General features: G+C 41.2%; 1 pseudogene; it reads left to right on the top strand.

Moving 5' to 3' along the window:
- Positions 1-2,362: 2,362 nt before the first annotated feature.
- On the top strand, positions 2,363-2,478 carry LOC141120703 (5S ribosomal RNA; annotated as a pseudogene).
- The last annotated feature ends 6,220 nt before the right edge of the window (positions 2,479-8,698 follow it).

Below are 8,698 nucleotides of genomic sequence, written 5' to 3'. Positions count from 1 at the left end.
AGAGGAGCATTAGAGAGATTTTGGTGACACAGGCATTTCCTATTTGACACATTTACAATTTGCATCAGGCTGAGCATTAATAGCAGCGGCAATGGCTGGACTATTGCTCAAGCAGTGGATGCGATTTCTTCTGGTAGTACCTCTGCTTTGTGCATCGGGCTAAGGTCAGAAGGGGGGGGTTGAAACACCCCCAAAAAAGAACTAAACGGATCTCCCTCAAGCTCTGGAAAGCCTACTCATCTCTACAACTGGCATCCTCCCCTGAGAAAGGGTGGCTGGTCAGAGTGAGCATCGAGACCATGAAATGTTGCAGCTGTTTTCAACACTGCAGCCCCTGTTTATTTTACTGAAAAGATCTTTTTTCCTCAGCCATGATAGGTTTTTAAAAAAAAAAAAAGTTTAGCGACTTTTATCACATTCCAGTGTGGGTCCAAATGCGACAGGTTCTCTTCCATTGCCCAGGACCCTCAAACTGAGGAACTAGGGACGGGAGAAGACAAAATCCCTCTGGGGACCGTGGTAAGGCTGATGACTCCTCTTCTGAGGTGTCAACTGCGGGAGAATCAGCCGTTTCAAGCTTAAGATTGATGGTGCAATTTCTTGCCGAATGGTCCGCTCCATATTTATGTACCCTTAACTGAGTGTTTGGGTTTGCTAAAGGCTCCTCAAGCTGTGCATGCGTTTTCCTGTCCATTCATTGTTGGAAAAGCTGTTTTGTATCTGAGAGGATCACCCAGATAAGCATTATTTTCCCCACTAAAAAGTTTTCACACATTATCCTATGGTGGAGGAAATTCACTAAGTAGGGTATACCAGCAATTAACGCTGCTATATCCTCTTTGGATAAGAGTTTGACTTGTCCGACAGACAATGCTCAAATGCTTAGGGATCCAACGGATAAAAAGTTGGAATCCCTATTAAAAAAAAAAAAACTTTTTTCTCTGGCAGATTGAGTGTCTCAGCCTGCACTGACAGTAATTGCTTAATCGTTGAGAGACCAGTTTAAACAGGTGTTCAAGGTTATCCTGCTCAGGAGGCCCAGTATCTGGCAGCTTTATGTTTGCAATAGTTGCTATGAGAGATTCTATCCTTCAGGCCTTGCGCCCTTCGCTAAGCACCATGCAGAAGCTCCTGCCTAGTCTTCCTTTTTGCGGTGAAACAGCTATTTGGAGATGTTTTGGATAATACATCCAAAGAAATTCTAGTGGAAAAAGTACCCCTTTTGCCATTTGAGAAAAGGAGTAAAAGTATTTTAAAGCTCCTTCTTCTGTACCAGGGGCATCAGCCTCCAGGCAGTGACAACAGGGACAAAAGAGGTCTTGGGGGAGGAAACCTACAAGATACTGAATCCTCCTTATGAGGAGACTCCCCCGCTCATTCAATAGGGGGAATTCTTCTGCAGTTTTCAAGGATCTGGCAGGAAGAGTGTCAAGACAAATGGGGGACTTCCTCAATAGCTCCAAGGTACAAACTGGAGTTCCAAGAGTTCCCGTCTCCTCGTTTTCTCAGATCAAACGTTCCTAAGGATCCAGAGAAAAATAAATTTTTCTCTCAAGCATTGGACCATCCTTTGGCAAAAAGTGATCATGGTGGCCCCCATGTAAGAGCAGAGGTTGGGGTTTGGTTAAATCCAAATGGACATTCTGGATCTCAAAAATATACATTCAATTCCTGAATATAACTACTCTTTTTTCGCATGGAGTAAATCCAATCAGTGATCTTGATCCTACAAGGAGGAGAACTTCTGTCATCAATCGACGTCAAAGATGCATACCTCCATATGCCTATTTTCTCGCTCACAAGTAATATCTACTTTTCAAGGTGGAAAATCTTAATTTTTAGTGTGTAGCTCTGCTTTCCAGTCTAGCTACTGCACCTTGAGTGTTTACAAAGGTTCTGGCCCCTATTCTAGCCAGATTAAGGGCCCAAGGTAGAAGGATAATGGTTTATCTGGATGATCTGTTCTTGATAGTCCAGTCGGTAGCCCGCTTAGACCAAAACTTAGAACAAAGTATGGTCAACACATTCAACTACCTGGAATATTTAGGTTGAATTCTCAGCCTAGGAGAAATCTTCTTTAAAACCATGAAAAGGGCTAAGATACTTGGGTCTGATCATAGGTACACCCAGAAAAGGGTATTCTTGCCCCAGGCAAAGATCAGGGCCATAAAGGAACTGATTTAGGTGGTCAAAGCAAGATGAATTCTTCTAATCAACTTTGCATGAGGTTGTTGGGAAAGATGGTGGCTTCATTGGAGGCCTTCCTTATGCTCAGTTTCATTCAAGACTGCTGCAAAACATTATCCTATCGGCTTGGAACAAAGGGTTTAAGCTCTAGATTCCCAATGTGTCTGACTCCAAAGCCTACGGCCACATCACGCTGAAAGCGCCTGATCTCGTCTGATCTTGCAGGCTAAGCAGGGTTGGGCCTGGTTAGTACCCGGATGGACCACCTGAAAATACCAGGTACTGTAGGCTGGGTACGCCGGAGCCTTAATTTATGGTTAATAGCCAAAAATCTGCAAAGGGGAAAATCCTTCCTTCAGTTACCAGGGAAGTGGCCCAGATCAGAAATGACCTTGCCCATTATCATTCTAGAAATTCAGGCAGAGCACTTGGTTCTGAGGGCCTGAACGTTCATTTTATGGTATTGTCCTGCCAGGATTCAATCCGACTATGCCACAGCAATGGCCTATATTAATAACCAAAGGGGCACAAGAAGTTGTGCGGCCCAGAGAAAGGTGAATCATATCCTATCTTGGGCAGAAAACAATGTACTTCATTCTAGGAATAGAAAATTGGCAGGCAGACTACTTGAGTCGCCAGCAGTTGTTCCTGGGAGAATGGTTCCTTCACCCCGATATCTTCCTGTCAAAATGTCAAAGATGGGGGATCTCAGATATAGATCTGTTTACATCCAGGTTCAACAAAGAAATCGACAACTTTGTGTCAAAAACAAAGGATCCGCTAGCATGCGGAACAGGTGCCTTGCTATTTCCGTGGAATCGGTTCTCACTGATTTATGCTTTCCCTCCCTTCTTTCGCAAGGTCCGGTATTCCATCAGACTTTACAAACGCTAAATTTAACGGTTTGGCTATTGAGACCCACACTCTGAAGAAAAGTGGGCTATCAGGTTCAGTGGTTTCTATCTAGGTTAATGCAAGGGAGCCGGCCTCCATAATTATATATTATGGAGTCTGGGCAGAATATGTCTCCTGGTGTGAAACCAGGGGTTGCACCCCAGGAAATAGGTCAAACGTAGAATCCTTGACTTTCTGCAGATGGGGTGAGAAATAAAGCTGGCCTTGAGTGCTTTCTAAGGACAGGTCTCGGCCTTATCGGTATTATTTAAATGACCACTTGCTTTACTTTCTTTGGTTTGTAACTTTATTCAGGGAGTAACACGGCTTAATCCCCGGTTAGGTCATCCCTGAACCCTTGGGACTTGAATTAAGTTTTTTGCGGCATTACAAAACAGCCTTTTTTTGGACCGATACGACATATTCCCTTGGTCCTTTTTTTGATAAGTAAACAAATTTTTTCTGCTAACCATATCTGCTGCAAGAAGGGTATCAGAATTGGCTGCTGTTTCTTGTAAAGAGCCATATTATTATTGTTCACAAGGATAAGGTAGTATTGCGTCCTCATCCTAACTTTTTACCAAAGGTAGTATCAGGTTTTTATCTAAACCAGGATATTGTTAATTTTTTCTAGAACCCTGTTCTATGGAAGAAAAATCACTACATTCTCTTGATGTGGTGAGAGCAGTCTACTTAAAGATGACTGCTCAGATTCAGAAAACTGATGTTTTGTTCATATTGCTTGAAGGTCCTAAAAGGGGACAGACAGCATGGAAATCTACTATTCTAAATGGATTCAACAAGTAATCATTCTAGCTTATAGTTTAAAGAGGTATGACAAAAAATTGAGAAATAATCGAACAACAGATCAATACTTCTCCCTTAGCGCTCATAGAAATAAGTTATTTAAAATAACATAGGCAGCTACTATAAAACGCCCTCTGACAAAGTGATGACGAAACGTGTCAGGGCGTGACCACGCAGCAACCCACGTCATCTGATTCCCTGCTTGCCTTACCCGGGAACACCGCCGTATCGGTGAGAGGTAGACAGGAGATAATGACTTTTGAAGTATTTGTGAAACATGCTTTTAATTTTCTGTCACATTGTAAGTGTACAACTATAAGGGATATTATTTTAAATAAATACATTTTATTTACTGGATTACGCTATGTGCACCTTTGTTCTTTGCTTGTGACGAGCAACAATTTAGATGGAGAGATGCAGTGTGTGCTGTTTGCAACCACTTAAAGACAAGCTCATAACCCAGCACTATCTGGTAAGTGGATTACCTTAGGGGGAGCATTACACACGCAGTGTGGTGAAGGTCATCGTCTGGAACTAAAATCTGCAAGGATTTTGCCTTGGTGGACAATCTATATTCACATCTGCCTATATTCACTAATTAAGTGGACTTTTTAGTAATCATAAAAAGATTTTGATTGCTGAGTGCTACTAATGTTTGGGTATATTTTTGCTTTAACATATTTCTGGTTTAAAGAGGTAGTTTCTACCCTCTCAAATCAAAACTCACTCCTCTAGGGCTGTTAGTGCTTCGTGGGCAGTGCATCACTAAGCCTCCATGGCTCAAATCTGCAAGGCCGCAACTTGGTCTTCAATCCATACATTTACCAGATTCTATCAGGTGGATGTAAAAAGACATGAGGATGTCGCCTTTGGGCACAGTGTACTGCAGGCAGCAGTATAAGTCCTCTGATCTCATGGTGCCCTACTTTTGTTGTGTCTCCCTCCCCTCAGTTGGCATTGCTCTGGGACATCCCACATAGTAATTACTATGGCTCTGTGTCCCGTGATGTACGATTAAAGAAAATAGGATTTTTATAACAGCTTACCTGTAAAATCCTTTTCTTTTGAAGTAAATCACGGGACACAGAGGTCCCACCCCTCTTTTTAGTATACACGTGTATTGCTTTGCTACAAAACTGAGATGCTCCCAGTATGGGAGGGGTTATATAGGGAGGCAACTGTTTAGGGTGTGCCAGTGTCCAGCACCTGAAGGTGGACTATAACCCACATAGTAATTACTATGGCTCTGTGTCCCGTGATGTACTTCAAAAGAAAAGGATTTTACAGGTAAGCTGTTATAAAAATCCTATTTTCCTAGTTCATATGGCTAAATTTCCACTGATAGATGAAAAGTACAGTCACGGTCATAAGCATGTGTACACAGATCATTTCCCTACTCCCTACTATCTACGGTATTTCTATTTTTATCCCATTTAATGTATTATTCGCTTGTTAGTGTTTATGAGCTGTGTCTGCGGTTTGTTTCTCACTTCCGAGAGTGCGTTTTTTTTCTTCTCTTTTTTTATAGAAGCTTTTTACGAGTATGCAATAAAGCTTCCATGTGCAAGCAAAACAGTGATCAGCTTAATATACAGACAAGTAAAACTGAATGAAACAAGTTGCTTTTTTTGTTACTAAAAATATGGAATCATATGATCTGTCAGTAGACATAATTTGACTGTATGCTAATGCTATGCAGTTTCTACAGACAACCCCTGGCCACTTACTTTTTAATTGTCAGGCTTGTATTTTTTTGTTGCTTTCCCAATGTTGCCTTCATACTGGACCCCTTTATACATCATAATCCTAAATATACAGTACATAATAATGCCTATAGATAGCTCAAAGCAGGGCTGGCCCAAGACATTGTGCTGCCTGGGTCCAAGAATTAAATGCTGCCCCCCCCAAAAAAAAATCACGCCCACCAAAAGGCCACAACATCCATTATTTTATATCATGATAATTAAAACTAAAATTTAATTTATCTGGAAGTCAGATTTACATGCAACAGCACCTTGTCTATATGCAAAATTACATGACATACCATTATGTTCAATTCCAAGGGCTGGGCTAGGGCAGAATAGGGGCGGGCTAGGGCAGTATATAGACAGGCTAGGATAGTATATGGACAGGCTAGGGTAGTATATGGACAGGCTAGAGTAGTATTTCGACAGGCTAGGGTAGTATTTAGACAGGTTAGGGTAGTTTATGGACAGGCTAAGGCATTATAGGGGCAGGTTGGGGTAGTATATAGACCGGCTAGAGTAGTATACAGACAGGCTTAAGTGGTATATAGACAGGCTAGGGTAGTATATAGACAGGCTAGGGTAGTATTTAGACAGGCTAGGGCAGTATAGGGGCTGGCTAGGGTAGTATAGGGGCAGGTGGAGCGGCCCAGGGGGTAGTTGACATCATGACACACAAAACTGCTGGAAAAAAAATCTTGGTCGTCAATTTGCTAGGTTATTAAAAGAGGAGAGGCGGCCGTGGTTCAATTTGCTGCCCCTCTCAAAGTGCTGTCTGGGTCCAATGGACCCACTGTGACCTATTGTAGGGCCGGCCCTTGCTCAAAGAAAACCTCTATTCAATTTTAAAAGTAAATATTCTGTCTAAGAACACACAGTATATCCATCCATATACTATAAACTTTATTAACCAGAAAAGCCTCTTCTCGGCCCCACTTTAATTAAGTTTTACTTCATTACTGAGAACTGACTTTCCTGAGTTAATGGCTAAGTCCTGTCAACTACCATTGCGCTGTCTAATGAGAGTGTTCTTACTGGCCACTGAAACAGAGGAAGGTGTTTGGAGGCCCCAGTGGGTAAAAGCATACAAATCCAGCAAATATACAATATGTGTGCCTATTGTCTAGAATAATACACTCTAATGTTTATTGCAGGACATAACCTTGCTTGTCTCACTGCAGTCTAACCTAGCTCCTTACATATTGTCTCCTTACATACTGTCCGGTCACTGTACATTATGTGCCACATAAATAGTACACTGTAATGTTTATTTAAGTATAAAAACTGCCTTGACTTCCTCTTACATTGTGGCCTATTTAAGTTGCTTACATTCTGTCCATCAACTGTACAACTTTTGTGACTTTTATTCTAATATAAATTTCAGGATAAAAGCGGCCTTGTCTCTCCCTCTTAAATACCTAACCAATATACTTACATAGTCTACAGCCCCTGCTCAATATGTGTTGCTATTGTGTGTAAACAAAAAAAAATAAAATTTCAGGATAAAACCTGCCTCATTAACCCCCTCATATATTGCAGCCTTGCCAAGCTGTGTAAATACTGTCCTCCCACTGTATAATCTGTGTGGCTGTTGCCTTTAAGATAGTACGCTATTATGTTTATTTCAAGGTAAAACCAGTTTCATCTCTCCCTTATATATTGTGGCTTAACCAAACTTCCTACATAGTGTCCTGCCACTGAACACTATTTGTGGCTATTGTCTCATACTGATAATACACTCCAATATTTTTTGCAAGATAAAACCTACATTGTCTCTTTCAATGTTCTGCCTATCTGTTTATATTTGGAATATTTGGGGAGTCATTGGGGATATGAAAGGGAGTGAGGAATGTTTATTAAACGTTTTTACACTTTAAGATAATACAAAACAAAACAGTACTGCTCTACTGTAAAACAGAAGCTCACAAACTTTACTATAAAAACTGTCTTTTTAAGTTGTAATTAATCAGGTTGAATTTCTGGTACTATATATAAACCAAGCAATTATGTTAAAGTGAAAATACAAATTACACAAGCAAAAGATGTGATGCCCGAATATGATGTTGCCGATCCTGTCCGTGAGAATTGCACTCTTTTGTAACACCACACACAGCTCAAAGGCTTCTGCCAAACATAACATTTTAGAGACAGGGGTTTTCTCCATGTTCACTTCAAAGTTACATTAGAGGATTGAGCCCCTCCCCTCTGAACAGTATATTTAAAAATATTTTTGCACTGATACATGTTCCCCATGGCAGTGCCATGGGGAACATGTACTAGCTCCCCATACCCTCTTCTGACAATCCTTTATTACCCTTGAAAATGGCAAGAATTGATCGCTAAAAATTCACCCCTCTTTAGGATTCGATGGGGTTCAGGTTCACAATTTTCAGGCTTCACATTAGGCTCATTGAATCCCCTATGAACCAAGCCCAGACACATCCCAATCTGACTTGAATAAATCTTCAGGCTCTCGAACGAAAAAACAGAAAAAAGAGAGGGCGCACCACCACCCATTATTTGGGGGAGGGGCACATCCCAGATCTACTCTAGAGCCCCTCCCCCAAATAATGGGTGGTGGTGCGCCCTCTCTTTTTTCTGTTTTTTCATATTATATCTATAATTATAATTATAAATTATAATTATAGCCACCCGTATATTGACACACATGTGTATACACACTGGTGCGCCCTCTCTTTTTTCTGTTTTTTCGTTCGACTACTAGGATATCCCTATCCTGGAGGGCAGCAAGGCCGAAAGTTATTGTCCATTCTGAACTTTTGGATCACCTAGCCAACACACCCGTGCGCAAGAGTATTTGCTTTTGTTGTATTGTACAATCTTCAGGCTCTTCACGACACAGGGAAAATATTATATAGCTGACTGCATATGGAGTAGCTGCAGTTCTCTCCATTTATGAATTACTCTAATGCATTATAAGTGAAAGAAGAGCTTCTGCTGTTATTTCTGATCTCTACAGCTGTCAGGTCCATAATGGTGATGAGAGGGGAAGAACAGATAAAGGGGAGGAAGCAGAGGCATGATAATACAGGACATCCTATCTC

Source organism: Aquarana catesbeiana, linkage group LG13 (assembly GCF_042186555.1).
Source record: "Aquarana catesbeiana isolate 2022-GZ linkage group LG13, ASM4218655v1, whole genome shotgun sequence".
Taxonomy (NCBI): domain Eukaryota; kingdom Metazoa; phylum Chordata; class Amphibia; order Anura; family Ranidae; genus Aquarana; species Aquarana catesbeiana.
Note: the sequence above shows the minus strand (reverse complement) of the source record. Positions and strands in the feature narration are given on the sequence as shown.